The sequence below is a fragment of the Arachis ipaensis genome, chromosome B1 (assembly GCF_059453495.1).
Source record: "Arachis ipaensis isolate K30076 ecotype BB chromosome B1, ASM5945349v1, whole genome shotgun sequence".
Classification (NCBI taxonomy): Eukaryota; Viridiplantae; Streptophyta; class Magnoliopsida; order Fabales; family Fabaceae; genus Arachis; species Arachis ipaensis.
In genome coordinates this window covers 37,462,606-37,482,407 of record NC_142436.1, presented here as the reverse complement: position 1 = coordinate 37,482,407, position 19,802 = coordinate 37,462,606, and the positions used below count along the sequence as shown (strand labels likewise).

Sequence of the window (19,802 nt, the reverse complement as noted above, 5' to 3'; positions counted from 1 at the left end):
TATTTAGTCATCTCCAACAATGGAAGAAGGTACAATGTTATCTTCACACGAGAGAACGTCAAATAAGACTAGTTAACCTCTATCCAAAAGTCCTAATCAACTTACTAATTGAAAAAATATTAACTAACAACTCTAGATCACCAACATAAGTTAGGTATTCATAACTCAAGATTACCCAATTCCTCTTTCCAAGCCAAGAATGCTCAAAAAGCTACTCTAACATCCAACCAAGCATTTTGTCAAACACTTGGAAGGCATAAAAGGAAAGCATAATAAATTACAAGGAAAGATAAAATCTACAACTATTAATGGCAAGGAAATAACAATAACAACCTAAATCAACAATAAAAGAACATCAAACATGAAATTGCATTAAAGGAAAGCCAAATCCAACAATAGTATTCATAAAACTAAAGAGGGGCATAAAAGAGAAATTAACACTACAAACTAAGAGAATGAAGGTGTAGGAACAAGAAATTATAAAGAAAACAAGATGAAAACAAGAAATTAAACCTAAATCTAAGATGCAATTAACCTAAAACCCTAATTCTAGAGAGAAGAGGGAGCTTCTCTTTCTAGAAAACTAACCTACATGATGCTAACCTAAAACTAATTGCTCCTCCTTTGTCCAATCTTCAATTCTTCATGAAATAGCCTCAGAAACGAGTTGGATTTGGGCTTGGAAAGTTCAGAAATTGCCTCCATCAAATTCACTTTAAGTGAGTCACGTACCACTCGTCACGCGTGCGCATGGACGACGCGTGCGCGTCGATGGTAAATTTCCTCCTCACGCGTACGCTAGATGACGCATGTGCGTGGCTTGCAAATCTTTTACTCACGCGTACACATGGGTGACGCGTGCACGTGGCCTTCCATTCTCCAAATGCTTATTTCATCATGAATTCTCCACTTTGCATGATTTTTTCTTCACTTCTTCCATCCAATACTTGCCTTGTGAATCTGAAATCACTCAACAAACATATCAAGGCATCGAATGGAATTAAGGTGAATTAAATTTAGCTATTTCAAGGCCTAAAAAGCATGTTTTCATACTTAAGCACACATTTAGGGAGAATTACAAAACCATGCTATTTCATTGAATAAATGTGAGATAAGTTGATAAAATTCCCTAAATTAAGCACAAGATAAACCACAAAATTGGGGTTTATCAAACCTCCCCACACTTAAACTAAGCATGTCTTCATGCTAAACCAAGATAGTGACAAAGGGTATTAACATTTATTCAATGCAACCTATCTAAATGAATGCAATCTATCTAAATGCAATATATCTAAATGAATGCAACTACTTGGTCAAAATAAATCAATTCCCAAGAAAGCTTGTATGAACATAAGGGCTAAAGGTATCTTAATGAGATCAAATCCACAATTGATTTAAGTTATTGAAATGATTTTACAAACTTGAAAGAAAAGAGATGGTCATAGGTGAAAACATGTAGTTGAGCAATCGAACCCTCACCGGATGTGTATCCGCTCTAGTCACTCAAGTGTATAGGGTTGATTCACTCAATTCTCTCCTAATCATACTTTCCAAGATTTATTTTTTATTTAACAATCAATAATTATTTCATGCATGCATACAAATATCATGAGGACTTATCCATAAGGTTGTAATGGGGCTAGGGTCAAGGTAGGATTGTATGTGGTCAAGTGGACTAGAATTTGAATCTTTGATTAACTTAAACTTTCCACCTAACCTATATAACAACCTATAAAATTCTAAACAAACCTAACTACCCAGTCTTCACTTTTTCACACACTCATGCATTCTTTTCACTTCATCTTCTATATGCATTGATTATTATTACTTTACTTTGGGGCATTTTGTCCCCGTTTTATTTCTTTTTTTTTTCTTTTTCTATATTTTTTTCTTTATATATATATATATTTTTTTTTTCTTTCTATTTTTCTTTTGCTTTTCTCTTTTTTTTTTCTTTTTGATGAATTATATACAAAGGTACCAATGCACATGGTTTACACATTATTAATATATGAGTATGTACCTAATTTCCCAAAATTTTCAATAAAAATACAAAAATACTCTTTTATCCCAACTAATATTCTCAAATCTCCCAAACTCAAATGATAAACACTCTCACTAGCCTAAGCTAATCAAGGATCCAAATTAAGGACATTTATTATTTTTCGCTTTAAGACTTGTAATGTGCTAGAACAAATGGGTTTAGCATAGGTTCAAAGTTGGCTAACAATGAAAGATAAAAGGTAAGGCTATTTGGGTAAGTGAGCTATTTGAAACAATGACCTCAATCATATAAATATATGTATACACAAAATAATAGACATATAGAATCAAACAAATCAAAGATTACAATCATAGAAAGAGAATAATGCACACAAGAAAAAAAATAAGTGGTTATATGATGTAACCACATAATTAGGCTCAAAACTCACAAGGTTGTGTGTTCTTAACTCAAAAACACGTTCCACAATGTATAATTCAAGCAAGTTCTAAATTTTTTTTTTCAAATCAATTGGGGTGCCCTATAAATAAAATCCTTAGAAAATTTTATTATCTTGACTAAGCTTATTATACACATGCAAAATAAGGAAATGCGACGAAAAATCCTAAAAGACCTAAAAATGAAATGCAAAAGTAAGTGTTGGGATTAAAAATTGTCACCCAAAAACTCCGATTGGTCGGACGACCTCCCCACACTTAAAAGTTTGCACCGTCCTCGGTGCATTCAAACATGAGCAAGGGGGTACGGAGACTTTCCGAGTTGCCACCTTCAGCTGGTGGATCAACCGGTTGCTGCATGTTCTTTCTCCTGTTCCGTTTTTGCTTATGATGACTCACCCATGAAAAATAGAAAATAGCACAGTAAGATGAGAAAATACAAAAGCAAGGAAGCGTAAATTGTTGGAATGAGGTAAATCACTAAAATTGAGTGAGTGAATTAGTGTGACATTGATGGAAAAATAGGTGTGTGAATTCTAAGATTGCGCGCAGTTTAGAACTCACACCTTAACATTAAGAGCTATGTCACAATTACACAAAGAAAGTATGCACTTCACTCATTTTGGTGTGCTTAAAATACTTCAAAGAAAACTTGTAGACTAAGACAATCAAACAAGCAATAAGAAGCATGAGAGCATTCAAGCAAATAATCAAGCAATTATGAAATGGATAATGCATGTGCATTGATTGATGTGCAAGTGAACTTGGTGAACCAAATGGAATGTGAAACTTACACATCAATTAATGACACATATCGAAGTTGTTACAACACCTAAGTGACATAGAGGTGGAACACATGGGTGCTATGGAACTTAGGAAAAAGAAGATAGAAGTGAAAATCAATCACATAGCAAGCATGGTCCACAAAGCTTTACAAAGCTAAAAAAATATGTTACTAGGTAAGCTTTCGATCCAATTTCACGATCCCAAAATCTCAATGCATGAAATAGGTGGTGTGAATAAGGGTCAATCATAAACAATCATCTCCTAACAAAAAATGCATTGATAATACACAAATACCTAACAATAGATGACGAATTCATGGTGGCCAAAACATGCAATTCAAAAGAGTTAAGACGCTTGAAGGCAATGTACCATGTACTTGGTATTCAAAGACAATGAGTATGAAAAAGTTCAAAACCAAGTAACAACTTGTAACCTCAATCAAGAATCCAATAATGAATATTAACAAAAATGATGTTAAGATAACATCCTAGTAGTAATGAGCAGCAACAAATAGCAAACAAGATTAATAATCCAACACTTATAATGAAAAATAGAAAATTAAACAAAAATTAAACTAACTAAATAACTAACAAACTAACTTACTAAAAGAAATGGTGATAGCTGGTGATTGGTAGTTTTGGAAGATGGTTGAAGAAGGGAAAGAAAAGAAGAGAATAGAGAAGAAGGAAAGAAATAGAAAGAAGAGAAGAAGAGAAGAGAAGTGATACAGGGTAGGCTCCACGTGTAGCTTCGTGTCACGCGTACGTGTGAATTGCAGAAATGGCTTGCGACGCGCACGTATCGGTGCCGCGTACGCATGGGTACAGAGAGAGATAAGTGACGCGTACGCGTGGGTGGATTTTGTGCTAGAGGCACAATTCCAACCCAAAACGCGCGCAACTCTCTGGTTTTTGTACTGGCCCCTGAAAATTTTGGATGTCACGCGTACGCGTGGGCGAGGTGCACGCGTGGGAGGACGAAAACTTGGGGATCACACGTACGCGTGGGTGATGCGTACGCGTGGCATGGTGCTCTATTTTTCAAAAATTTTCCAAGTTCTTGCACCAAACCAAGCATTCCAAACCTCCAAACAGCTACCAAAACACCATGAAACCTTATTTAACATACTAGACTCCCAAATAAACTCAATAAACTATACTAAATATGAAATTAAACTAACTTTTACCAATATTTACAAAAAGAAAAAATGAAAAGATGTTATCATGGTGGGGTGTCTCCCACCTAGCACTTTTGTTTATTGTCCTTAAGTTGGACTTATGGGGAGCTCTTCATCAAGGTGGCTTGTGCTTGAATCCATCCTTGAACATCCACCAATGCTTGGACTTCCAATAAGCTCCATCATTCAAAGTTAATAACTCCAAGCCTTGATGGAGTTCTTCACAAACCATGAGCTCCCAAAATTGATCCTCTTTGTGTGATCCAGAATCCCACAATTTGTTTTCACACCCGTCCTTGAGTTGATCATGGTAATTCCCTCCGGGTGGTTTACAAGCCGAATTCTCAATTAGACACCAAACGATCCTCCTAGACCCATCTATTTGAGCACTAGTCCAACCCTTGCATCCACTCCTTGAAGCTTCAACCATAATGAGCTTAGACTTACAACGCCAACCACTAAACATCCTCCTCTTACGCTTTATTCCACAAAGCGCCCTAAGTTGGCCATCCGTTTCAAGCAAACCAAATTCAAGTGGGATAATAAAGGTAAGAGTAATGAGTTTTAACCACTCAAATGAAGGATTAGATGGCGACTTAGGTGGAGGAGTCCCCAATGATCTTGATAAGGCACGTTCCACTCTCGTCCATCCTCTTCTAGAGGCTTCCACCACTTGACAAGATACTTCATGCTCTACCTCTTGCCAAGCTTCCTCAAGTTCAAATTCTTCTTCACCAATGTCTTCTATCTCTTCCCCATCACTCAAATCATAAATAGGAGGTTGAGTGAAATCTACCTCATCATCAATTTCAAGTTCAATAGAGATGGATTCATCAAACTCAAAAGGATCATATGTTGATACGAAATCATCATAAATAGGGGGACTTGGTGTTTGTCCCACTTCTTCCAATTCTTCAATCACATTGTGCCTTGGAGGTTGTGCACTATCCTTCTTGATATCACTTTCAAACTCCATGGAAGAAGGCTCTTCAATTTGTGATTCCTCTTTGCATTCAACATCTCCTAAATCTTCAATCACTTCGTTTGGTTCAATTATCTCTACCTCCTTCTCTTGTTGTATTTATTGCTTTAACTCCTCTTATTCACCTTGAAGCTTCAAGTTCACTCCCTTACTATGCTCTTTGGTTGCTTCTCCATATTCAACAATGGGAGTGCCTTGATTGCGTAAGCTTAGGTGGGATGAGGCGATGTTGCTCACGGCTTCTGCTATGATAGCAATCTTGGCTTCTAGCTCTTTGAACTCCTTTTGCGTTTTCTCTTCTTGCCTTTGGATATAAGAGCTAAGATCTCTTTGTTCTAGCATGAGGGCATGGAGATCTTCATCCATTGGGGGCGGTGTGGGAAGAGAGGGTTCATTGTTTGAGGAAAAGGTATTGTAGTTGGAAGGTGGTTCATATTGGTAAAAGTCTTGAGGTGGTGTATAAGAAAATTATGGTTTTTGGGAGTATTGGTGTTGGAAATATGGTGGTTCTAGGTATGGTTCATATGGTGGTTGGTATGGTGGGTATGAGTTAGGATCATATGGAGGTGAATGGTAGTAGGGGACTTGTGACTAAGGTTGACAACAATGTTGAGGGATTGGTTCATAATTGTGTACATTTTGGGGTAGATTGTAACCATAAGAGATTGGAGGAGTTTGTTGCCATGAAGGTTGACCATAAGCATGTGGATCCTCCCTAATTTAAAATTCATTCCCACAATGTGGTTCCTCATTGAAGCTTTCATTCTCTATAACATAATTGTAACCAAACTCATAGCCAAAGTGGTGAGAATTCATAGGGACAACAGAAAATAAAAACAAATACTAATAAAAACTAACTCCTAAAGCAAGCAAAACTAACAAAAATCATATTCACAATATCAACATATATACAATAGCTAATAATATAATACCATTGCAATTCCCCAGCAACGGCGCAAAAAACATGAAATAGCAAAACCGTTGGTTAAGAATTTCTTCTCGGTTAGAGGAAATAACTTCGTTGCAAGTATAGTTCCCAACCGACAAGCAATGCTCAATCAAAGTTTTAATGTTGGTTGTCACAAGTACAAACCCTAATAAAAATTAACCGAAGTATTCAAACCTCGGGTCGTCTCACAATGAATTGCAATGAAGTGATCAATTATTGGCTATGAAGGAACAAGGGGGGTTTGATTTGATAAAAGGGGCAAGAAAATAAATGGCAAGACAATAAAGGTAACAACTAAAGAAAGCAAGTAATAAAGAGAGACATTCATGGCAAGGATTGAGAGTATAAGCTTTCTATCCTAGTCACTCATAACAATAATTAACAAGAGCTTATCCTATCTAGTCATCTCCAACAATGGAAGAAGGTACAATATTATCTTCACACGAGAGAACGTCAAATAAGACTAGTTAACCTCAATCCAAAAGTCCTAATCAACTTAATAATTGAATTAGCAAAAGATTAGCGTTAATGGAAATAATATTAACTAACAACTCTAGATCACCAACATAAGTTGGGTATTCATCACTCAAGATTACCCTATTTCTCTTTCCAAGCCAAGAATGCTCAAAAAGCTACTCTAACATCCAACCAAGCATTTTGTCAAACGCTTGAAAGGCATAAAAGGAAAGCATAATAAATTGCAAGGAAGGATAAATTCTACAACTACCAATGGCAAGGAAATAACAATAACAACTCAAATCAACAATAAAAGAACATCAAACATGAAATTACATTAAAGGAAAGCCAAATCCAACAATAGTGTTCATAAAACTAAAGAGGGGCATAAAAGAGAAATTAACACTACAAACTAAGAGAATGAAGGTGTAGGAACAAGAAATTGTAAAGAAAATAAGATGAAAACAAGAAATTAAACCTAGATCTAAGATGCAATTAACCTAAAACCCTAATTCTAGAGAGAAGAGGGAGCTTCTCTCTCTAGAAAACTATCCTATATGATGCTAACCTAAAACTAATTGCTCCCCCTTTGTCCAATCTTCAATTCTGCATGAAATAGCCTCAGAAACGAGTTGGATTTGGGCTTGGGAAGTTCAGAAATCGCCTCCAATGAATTCACTTTAAGTGAGTCACGTACCGCTCATCACGCAGGCGCGTGGACAATGCGTGCGCGTCGATGGTGAATTTCCTCCTCACGCGTACGTGTAGATGACGCGTGCACGTGGCTTGCAAATCTTTTACTCAGGCGTATGTGTGGGTGACGCATGCGCGTGGCCTTCCATTCTCCAAATGCTCATTTCTTCATGAATTTTCCACTTTGCATGCTTTTCTCTTCACTTCTTCCATCCAATACTTGCATTGTGAATCTGAAATCACTCAACAAACATATCAAGACATCGAATGGAATTAAGGTGAATTAAATTTAGCTATTTTAAGGCCCAAAAATCATGTTTTCACACTTAAGCATAAATTTAGCGAGAATTACAAAACCATGCTATTTCATTGAATAAATGTGAGATAAGTTGATAAAATCCCCTAAGTTAAGCACAAGATAAACCACAAAATTGGAGTTTATCACCAATTTCTTGATCTAATTGTTCATGAGAAGAGATAAAGATTGGTCTCTGATTTAGAGCCACACAATTTCATGAATCAAATTTTAGGATGATTATATGTCACGTATCAATCCCAAACCCAATTTTATAACCCCTGTGAGAAAGAACTTCAAGCATAATTCTATGATTCATTTTCCAAGGCTCACATAGAATTCAATTAGATCCAATTTCTCTTTTGATAGAATTTGAATCATTAAAATGAAGATCGAAGATCTTTCTAAAAAAATAATAAAAGAAGAATTTAAGATGAAGAAGAAATCAAATTAATCCATTGAAAATCAATAGAGATCTCTTTCCCAATGAAAAGAGTTAAAAACCCATAACAAAATATTTACAGAAGTGTGTGAAAGAAAATAGAAAAGGAGAAGAGAATGAGAGTGAGGAGAGAGTCCGAAGACTCCAAGCATGCCATAGTACACGTCATCATTGAAGATACTTGGGAGTCCTTCTGGATTTTATGCCCACCGTGCCACGCTAAGGGCACGCCCAGGGCTACGCCTGGGTTGGAGAGTTGGCGTGCCACGCCTTTGGCACGCCATAGTGCATGCCAGTGTTGGGAGTTCTTTAAATAAGTCTCACACAAAAATATGTCATGCAACAAAAATATGCCACAAACAAGCCCTTGAAGCCCAAATTGACGACAAAAATTACTTGGCGTCCCATGTCAAAGTCATTTTGGGCCATCCAAGGGAGCTAGGCGTCCCACGCCATACCTTTGCCGTGCCATGCCTGGTACCTTATGTAACTTATTTTTGGGCACTCAAGAACATGCTTTGGCATCTCACGCCAAACCCTTGGCGTCCCACGCCTGTTACTTCATACATTTGAATTGGGCCATCCTTTGATGAAAAAGTGTGGCGTTATATATATATCTTGTCTTTATCCTATTCTTCCTTAATGTTTTATTTTGTTTTGCTTTTCGAATGCGCTTTGTTCTTTTTCACTTACTCATTTTCGATTAGGGTTTAGGGTTTAGGGTTTAGGGTTTATATATATATATATATATATATATATATATATATATATATATATATATATATATATATATATATATATATATATATATATATATATATATATATATCCACCTTGAATCGTACCACCTTAGTATCATTGAATTATGACTCGAGTATAAGAATTTAAATGTTAGAGTGTTACATGGTTAATGGTTGATTATTTGCGGTTTGAAAACAATGTTTATGTAACGTTTGATTTTTCCTTAGGAACACACACTACATGATTTTTTCTAATTGGTGGAGGCTTTATAGTGAAAATTTTTAAAAACCTCCCTAACATCATCTATTTGTGACAATTTACAAAACTCCCAGAAATAAAAATCTCAGCATTTGCATAGTCAAAACACCCAAACATTTAAAGGTCCAAACAAACACTCAAAGCCCATACTAAATATGCAAACTAGGGCTAGCTTCGAGTGAGATGAAAAGTGAGCAAGACCTAATCGAAACCCTAAATTACAGTCGTCACCGTTGTTGTGATGTCACTGCCGCCACTGGCACCACCACCGCTACAGCCATTCATCTCCTTGCTGCTAGCGCTAATGCCACCACGTGCTTCGATAATCTCTTTTCCCGTTTTCTCTTCTGTCGATCCGTCACCTCATGTCGCGACACGGTAAATTTTGAGTTCTCCTTCTATGTTCTTTGGTGCATTCCTATAGAAGCTTTTCTTTATTGTTACTTTTGTGATCTCCTTCACGTTAATTTAGTTTGATTGATTACTTCTTTAATTTTGAATTTGGCTTGTTACTTTTGCGATTATTCAGTAACTTGATGGCGATACAATTAGTATTCTTATTTTTGCTTACTGATTTCGTGAGAAAATTTTTGTTATAATGCAAGGAATTAGTGATTTGGATGTAATATATATTACACATATATTCATCACCTTAGGTTGTCGCAAAGTTGAATGGGTTTTGAGACTGAATGGTATTGATCACCAGTACATAGAAGAAGACATCTTCAACAAGAGCAACCTCCTACTAGAGGTGATCCCTGTTCACAAGAAGGTTCCTGTTCTTGTTCATGGTAACAAGGAAATTGCTGAGTCCTTCGTCATCCTTGACTACATGGATGAAACATGGAAGCTATATCCACTTCTACCTCAAGATCCTTATGAAACAGCTCTTGTACGTTTTTGGATCAAGTTTGCTGATGAAAAGGTGATAGAACCAAAATCTTTATGACTATGATATTAATTAATTGAGTTGAATAACATATTAACATGCATTGTAGGTTATGCACGGTGGATATGTTGCAATTATATCAATTGGGGAAGAGCAGAAAAAGAGATTGAAGGCTATTGAATAGAGCGGAGTTGAGACCGCCCTTGCTTTCGCTGTTGACAATGATGACGGCGGCCCCAATCTCTTTCAGAAATTGGGCCTCCAAACCTTTATTAACCTCTTCACCAATTTTTACAACAGGTACTCTATCGTTATCCAACTCAAATTTATTCCAAATTTCTTAAATAACTCTTCAAAGTTAGTTATGACTTTCGACTTAAAGTAAGTGTTAGTCAGTCAATTTAGTTAGGATTGAACAGCTTCTATAGGAGTCCCTAATATACATATCAATTAGCATTCTCTGAAAATTCTCCATCATGCATTTCTCATCCTAAAAAGTAAAAATAATTAGGAAAGAGTTGATAACTTGATATATGTACATCATGAATTAAGAAAATTCATAACTATTCGCAGTAATTATTTGGTAATTAAGGAAGGAGTTGATATATGATATCATGAATTGAGGGACTACCTGGTGTTTCACTTTCTGTATTGTCAAGACCATTTTTTGCATGAAATCAACAAATCCCTGTAATGTGATAACCACAAATGATTAAAGTTAAACAAGGAAAAATGGTTCTCAACTCTCCAATGGGAGAAAAAGAGACACACATTGATGAACCACTATTTTATGACTTATTTTGGATCAAATCAAGTGGATTCTATCAACTTTACTCACACTTATCCATATAATTTGCATGTTTTTAAGTTTTCTTCCGAATTTTGTGCTATGATTGAAAACATGCTTCCTAAGCCTTAAAATTGTGAATTTTTAATCCTCTGTTATTATCATTCGATGCCTTGATATGTGTGTTAAGTGATTACAGGACTTATAGAGCAGGAATGGCATAGAGGATGAAGAGAAAGCATGCTAAAGTGGAAGAAACACAAGAATTTAAAGATTTGAGAAGCTAGAAGTGACGCGCGCGTATGGATGAAGCGTACGCGTGATCAAGCAATCTTCCAAGAAACGCGTACGCGTGAGTGATGCGTACGCGTGACCTTATGCAGAGCCCACCGACGTGTATGCGTGACGAGCGTCACGTGCTGCAATTAAAGGAATACGCTGGGGGCATTTCTGGGCTGATTTTCGCCCAGTTTCAAGCCCGAAGATGAAGTCAATACGCTGGGAATGGAGCTGCGACAAACTACACACACTTTAGCTTAGTTTTTAAGTTTTGAATTCTAGTGAGAGAAACTTTGACTTCTCTCTAGGATTCTTAGTATTCTTAGTTTTACTTTCACTTGGGTCTTGAGAGAAATTGCTGTTACTTTCATTTTCTAGTCATTTTTCTTATAGTTTTCTTCTCTAATTTCTTTAGTACTATTTTCAATTTGGTTACTTGAATTCATGTTTGGATCTTGTTACTCTTAAATTTTGTTAATGCATTGAGTTATTTCCATATCCATTGTTATTGCTTGTTTTGTTATTGTTGATTGTTCTTAGTGGTAATTTGAATTGAGTTATTTTTCTAGTTTTTATCATGTCTTTTATTTTTGCTCACTAAGTATTTGAGAAAATATCACCCATGATCATGGAGTAGATTTCCTTGCTTGGTTTGGGGTTGAGTAATTGGATCCACTTGAATTGTTATATTCAAGTGTTGATTGGGTCATCATCGTCTTCTCCAATAAAACCAAACATTCTCGTATCATATATCATTCTCTTCCCTTTATTAGACAAAAATGGACTAGTAAGTAAAGAAAAGCGAAAAGGTTTCATGCAATATGCAAGTGTTGCATTGTCTTTATTATTGGGTTGGTTACCAATTTTATTCTTTATTACTTCTCTTGCAATTATTCTTAGCTGCTCAAGAATACTTGGCTAATTCTTACCACTCCTTTTATCTGTGGCAGCCAGCTCGCTGGCATGCTTAGAGGAGTTAATTTAGGTAACCAAACCATTCTTAAATTCTGAGTTTTAGGTTGATGAATGTAAATGGTTAATCTAAACCAAAATACAAAAGGATTTATTTATTCGTTATTGCAACTTAACTTTTATGTATTATTTTCATGGGTGTATTAGTATGTGGGTATATCTTTGTTGGTTACATGTTATTTTCTTTCATTTAATTTTTATCTTGTGCTTCTTTCTGTATCCTAATATTTGAATTTTATTGTTTACAGGCGGGATGCAAGGGGCAATCATGGAGCTATTGAGATATTGTTTCCCTTGACATCCAAGATTAATGTCATTCCTAATTGGACTGTTGATGGGATAATTGAGTATATGCAGTCCAAAATAAAGAAGCAACAGGTATTGAAAGTCTTGGGATAATTGCTTTTTGCTTGATTCTTGGATGTCTCTGTCTCATAGTTCTTGATTTTGCCCTTGTTCTTTGGTGCAGGCATAAGCACAATCAATAAGCATTCTTTGATGTTAAAGGTACTTTCCAATTAGCATCATAGTTAGCATTTTCTTTTTCTTTAATTGAGTACTATAATAGTTCCTTCAATTCATATACAGCTTAATGTTGAATATTTTTTATGTTTCAAACCGGCATCACGAAGAAGTATACCTTGAAAACTTGAAGATGTTCCAATTCAAAGAACTCCAAGTTACTACCAATAACTTCAACAATAAGAACATTCTTAGAAAGGGTGGTTTTGGAAATGTCTACAAAGGAGTTCTCTCTGGTAGCACTCTTGTAGCTGTCAAGAGGCTGAAAGATGGCAATGCCATTAGAGGAGAGATTCAATTTCAGACTGAAATCAAAATGATCAGCCTCGCCATCCACCGGAATCTCCTCGGACTCTATGGATTCTGCATGACACCAACAGAAAGGCTTTTAGTTTACCTTTACATGTCCAATGGCAGCATCGCTGCACATCTGAAGAGTAATATCAATCGTAGAATTTCATATGAAGTTGACATTTAGTAACTAATAGACTAAAAATGCCAGCTGATGTTGGTGGATGTACTTATTGGTTTTGCGGATGTGGTTCATTCAGTCATAATTCTCTTGTCATAATTTATTTTGTTTCTATTTACTCTTTATTTTATCGGATTCCTTTTAATTAAATAAATAAATATTGATGTCACTACACTAGAAGGATAATTTAATATTAATGATATTTAAGCATTTGTATTTGATATAGTAAGAAGTGTATTGTTTTAGTAATTACAATTTTTCAGATGTTTTTTACTTAGATTTTTTTAATTTTGATATTAAAAAGTAAACTTTTAATTTGTGAGGATGTAAATAAGATGAGATTAATGAATGATTTGAAATTAAAAATAAATAATTATAAGATTTGTGGAGGTTTAAAAATCTCACAAAATAATTAATTTTTGTTAAATTAAAAAATTAATTTGTGAAGATTTTAAACTGACATAAAAGTTATTTAAAACCACCACAAATGTCCAATATAAAACCTCTACTAAACACACACAAAACCTCCACCGAATAGATTGTGAAAGTCTTTAAAAACTCTCCATAAAAAACTTCATGGTACTTCAAATTTTGGAAGTTTTAAAAACTTCCACAAACTATTTAGTGAGAGTTATAAACCTCCACAAATAAAAGAAAAAGTTGCCACAAATAAATAAAAACTTTATAATGACAAAAGAAATTAGGTGTTGGGCTTGAATTATGGGCGCTAGCAGGCGCCATCTCTATATATCATGGACACCTCCTTGACACCCTAAATAATTAAGATGTTAATTATTTTTTTATTGTACTTTATTTAAATTATAATAATTTTTTTATGTAGTTATATAAAATAATTTTGGTGATGTTAATAAAGATTAAGATGTTTATCATGATAATTTATTAATAAAGATGGAGTGTTGAGAATTAAAAGATGTATAATTAATTAACGATGATTTTTATTAAAAGATATTTTTGTAACATATAATATATTTTTTTTGTAGTTTATTAATAGTAAATTTTAAGTGGTCTCATGTATATTTTTATATAAGTATACTTAATTTAGTGTAAGATGTATGAATACTTATTTATGACAATTTTAAAACTCCTCTCGCGAAATCGTGTAATTAGCTTCTCACTTTCCTACATTCTTATCTTTTTCAAGAAACTGACGAAAAGTCTATGAAAATTTTAGTGAACATTTGGTTGTACTTTAATTTTATTATCTTATATATTTTTCTTTTGCCATTATTATTATATCTTTTAAAGAATTCTATTATTATTATTATTATTATTATTATTATTATTATTATTATATACGTGTGTGTTTGCATATTACTTATATAAAGAATTCTATGTGCCTGTTTGTAAAAAGAATAAAAAAGAATTTCCAAATTTTTCTATTATGATCAATTCAATATTTTTGTTTATTATAAATATATTTTGTTTAAGAATAATTTTTATTTTTTAAAGAATATTGTACGGTGTTATGTATTTAATTATTTTTATTTTATAATATTTGACTAATTTAATTAAAAATATAAAATTATATATATAATTATATTACTAAAAATTAAATTTAAATAAAATATTATTAGAATATATATATATTAAAAATAAAAGTTGAGGAACAGAAAGGCTATGCTTATATAAAATATTGTTATGTTTTTAAAGTGATGCAGTAACAAAGATAATAAGTATAGTATATTATAGTAAGTATGAGTGATAAAAAAACATAGCTTTAGTCTTTAAGGACATTACTTGAAAAGTGTATTCTATTCTCAACGCCAAAACCTTGAGAATAGGGCCGAATAAACATCTCTCATTAAAGCATCCTCAAAGCCAAAAAAACATAATTTTTGTCTAAGGCGATATTTTTTCCATTCTTAGCTACACTTTTCAAATATAGTTAAATGGATAATTTTTTTGTAGTGCATGTGACATATGCACATGTTTTTTTTTTCTTTCTAGACTTATGCCATCTTATTTAAATTTGGTTGAAAAATATTTGTACATATATATATATATATAGAATAATGCTACATATTTAAATTTTTTTGTGAACTAAATCTAATCAAGTTAAATAATAAGACTTGGAATAATGCTAATTTATTTTTTTGTGAACTAAATCTAATTAAGTTAAATAATAAGACTTGGAATAATGTTAATTATAATTAATTTTTAGTATGATAAACTAATTTAATTAAATTTTATTAACAAAAAGACTTGAATGTGTATATTATATACCATGATACCCAATTTCCAAGAAAAAAGCTAAGGGACGGTTGTATAGTGAGTAATACGATCATCCAACAGTAAAAATAGATAAATGTTGCTTGCTTCTCCTACGTTATTCTTTAATAGACTTTATGTTGAATGTGACTGCAAGGTCATATATACACTATGAAAGGCACGTCCAACTTAATTCCATTTGTTCTTACTATAAGTCACATTGTCACCCAATTCCTTTGCTTTAAGAGATCACATGTATTCATGCGTTACGTGACAAAATTTCTGTTGGCTTCTAGCTAAATATGACGTACATGGATAACATTACTAAAAACGGCCAAATCACAACAGAAAGTCCTCTGAAAGCAACCCAGTTTTATGGCTTTCGGTCAGCTCTTGCTGGACCAAGTTTTTAATTCCTTCATTAATTATTTAATTTAATGTTTGTATTATTGATATTTTTCTGATCCTCCTCAATTTTAACTGTGGTTAGGTCTAAAAGCTCGCTCATCTCATTAGAAACAAATATAATTTAATAAATTTTTATCAAATAGTGTTATACATTGGGATAATCATAGAAAAATTATCTTTAGCGAATTAATGATATAGAGCTTGTTTGGGTGAGCTTTTAAGAAAAGATCTTTTTTTGAGTTATTTTTTTTTAAAAGATCTTATGAAAAAGTAAAAATAATTTTATGTTTGGGTATCTTATGTAAAAAGGTCTTTTTATCAATCAATTATGTTTGGGTATAACAATATAAAAGTACTTTTTTGTTTATTTATTACATGAAAAACATCTTTTTTTTAAGGAAAAAAGATCTTTTAAAAAAAGATGTAAATTACAGCTTCTCAAAAAAGATCTTTTTTTTATTTTACTAGTTCTTTTACTTTTACTACTAGAAATTTGCCAAACACGTTAAAAAATAAAAAAAAATCTTTTTTCATTGAAAAAAGATCTGTTTTTAACAAAATAATGGCGCCCAAACATGCACATAGTGTTTAATCATCATAAGAGTGCTTTTACACAAAATTATCAATCAATTATGTATGACTTCTGATGAAAATAATATATTCAACATGAATATTATTTATTAGGTAAAAAATAGTAAATTGACAAAAAAAATTATTATAATTGGTATATTCATTTTATCAAATATTCTTCTATCTAATACTATAAAAAATACACTGGTCACCTTAATTACTACACTCTAACTTTCATCGGCAACGATAGAATGCTTAAATTGAGTCATTTATAGTTTATGGTATTCATCAAACAAACAATCAATTAAACATTTATCCGTACATTCTCATTTTGAGTATATTTATACATAAAAGAAATTATAAATAAAAAAAGAGTTGAAATAGCAAAAGCAATAAAAATGATGATTCTTAGAGCAACTTCGATCCAATAGGATCACTTTTAGGTATCAATTTTGACCTGTGTAGTAAATGAACTGATTTAAAATTAAAACTTGCATTGAATATATTTTTGAAATGAAACTGGTATCAATAAGAAGATACCGTATCACTTAAAAAAAAGAGTGAAATATTGTCATTTGTCTAAACTCATCCATTAAATAAATACAAATAGTGTTACTATAACGTTGTTTTATTATAACGTTGTAACAAAGATTCAATTAAAATTTACTCAAATAAATTAGACGTGCTTATTTATATTCTGCATTTTATTACTTTATTTTTTATTTTCTTATCTATTTGGTAAAAAAATAGATCCAAATTAATTTAAGGTTATTTTTTTAATTATTTATAAAATACTAATGTTTTTTCTCAATCTAAATATAATTATTAATTTTGTAATTTATATTTTTATTTTAGTTAAAATTTTACAATTTAATTAAATTTATTTAAAATAATAAAAAATAATTTAAAATTTAAATTGAAATAAACCATGCATTAGAGTGACAAATTTTATATTAAGTTTTAAATCAAGTCTTATGATATATAGTTTACATATATTTATATGGCATCTTGGAGACTTAAAATAAAATAAAATTAATACCAAATATTAGAGATACTCTTATAGATTTGTTTGGCCATTTATATATAAAAGATCAGAAGATTATGATTATCTAACAAAATTAATTTGTATTTATTACATTCAATTTGAATAAATAAGAAATTATCTTATTTTAGTTTGGTCATTAATTCACATTATTTGAATTTGACTCAATACTTCAATAGATATGATTTAATTTGATTTGATATAATTATTAATTGAAAATATCTCAGTTGTCTATTTTATTCATAGATTTATTATTTTAATGACTAATAAATTAATCAAATCAATTAATTAATATACATAATTAATATAATTAATTTGGTTTAATAAATTAAAAAATAAGTAAAAAAATACTACCTGAATATTAAAAGAAATAAATTAAAAAAATACTAACAAAATAAATAATTGATATACATTATAATAAGGCCCGTTTGAGAAGTTTTAAAAATAACTTTATGAATAGTTAATGTCTGGTGCAATTTTCAAAACTAAATTGCAGCTTTTTAAGAAGCTATTTAGGAGCTTATAGAGAAGTTAAAAAAATGACTTCTCTCATAATACTACTACTTTTTATAACTTTTAGAGCTAAAAACTCAAATACAAAATAACTATTTATAAGCTACTTTTAATATAGCCATTTATTATTTAAGTTATTTTTTCAAAAAGAATTTAATTAAGCTGTTTATCCAAATTGGATCTAAATTGTGTGATATTTAAATATTTAATCAAATTAATTAGTTGATATAACTAATTTATCGTAATAAATTATATTTAATGAGTTAAAAAAATAAATTAAAAAATACTTTCAGAAGTATGCCACATCAACTCTGTCATTAAATACAAAAACCCAATTTTTATAGAATAGAATAGATAATATTATATACTATAATGAATGTCAATAAGTCCTTAATTAATATATATATATATATCATTAGATTCCCATAAAAGTTTCAAATAAATAGCCCTAATTGTGCATATAAATGCATATGCATCAGAAACACAATTCACATACATATTGACATTGCAAGTACAAGCAAGGGTCTTAAAGTGCAAGAAAATGAAGTCCTCCACCTCATCATCATCAGGCCTAGTAATTAATTTCCTTCTCATCTTAATCTTCATCATCCAATTCTCAAATGGTTCTAACTACATCAACCTTATCTCTAAATCATGCAAGGAAGCGTCAGAAACCGACCCAGACTTCAGCTATGGTTTCTGTGTTAATTCCCTTATTGAAGCCATATCCAAAAACCACTCATCACCACAACCCAACAGCATAGAAGATCTTGTGGTCATTGTAATTAAGCTAACAAAGTCCAACGGCACTAACATCATTTCCAAAATCTCCAGGCTCTTGAGGAACAAGAACTATTTAGTTGATCCATACGTGAGGGCTTGCTTGAAGGATTGCTTCGACCTCTACCATGACTCGCTGTACTCTTTGGAAGACGCCGCGGCCGCTTTCCGGTCCAAGGATTTCTACACTGCCATCACAAAATTGAGCGCTGCCTCGGATGATCCGACTACGTGTGAAGATCAATTCAAGGAAAAGAAAGGTGTTTCCTCTCCTTTAACGAAGGATAACCAAGTTTACTACCAACTCAATATTATAGCTCTTGCTTTCACCCAAATGTGTAATCATCATGTTTGAGAAAGATTAGGTGTTACAATTAATATACAAGTAATTGCTTGCCCTTACTCTTATTTCGTACATTAATATATATATTACCCAATGAATCGTAAAATTAAATATGATTCATTCAATAATGAAATTATTTCTTAACTTAGTGTATAAAATAAAAATAATTAAAAAATCATTTTAACTCAATTTGCACTATTAATATATGAATTTTTACTCTTTTTGTTCAGAAATATTTGTCATGTTGTAATAAATTTGGTACGTTTGAAATTTAATATATTTTAATACGACCAATATATAAAGCAAAGATATTTTAAAACGGATATGTGAGCTTGATAAAAGCATATATTGTTAATTACATACTTGTGAATTATACGAGCAGTGTGTGTTTGGACATTATTTATTATTTATATTGTGTTGATGACACGTTGAATTTATTTGTACTATTTATTATATATATACATTAAAGGAAGTTATATGGTATATGGTACAACAATAATGGCTTTTATTTTCTCATGAGTTAAATAATGCGTGTCTGAAAATAAATAATTGCAACTTTTTTCTGCTTTTCCCTATCTCGGAGTACAAAGGTGGTTCATATATTCCTTTGCGCCTCGTATGTGTCTTTTGCCTCTGGATTGATGGTCTTATTAGCTATACGACTATATATTATTACCATCAAGGGATTTTGATTCCGTTTATTTTATTTTTTCATTAATATTTTTTAAAAATATTATTAGTATATTAAAATTAATTATTAAAATTATTATTAATATAT

At 32.0% G+C, this 19,802-nt stretch overlaps 2 pseudogenes; both read left to right on the top strand.

Annotated features, from left to right (window-relative positions):
• Positions 1-12,800: 12,800 nt before the first annotated feature.
• LOC148576238 (protein CLAVATA3 INSENSITIVE RECEPTOR KINASE 5 pseudogene) lies at positions 12,801-13,145 on the top strand (annotated as a pseudogene).
• Positions 13,146-18,353: 5,208 nt separating this feature from the next.
• Positions 18,354-19,168, top strand: LOC107617658 (putative invertase inhibitor pseudogene; annotated as a pseudogene).
• Positions 19,169-19,802: the final 634 nt, after the last annotated feature.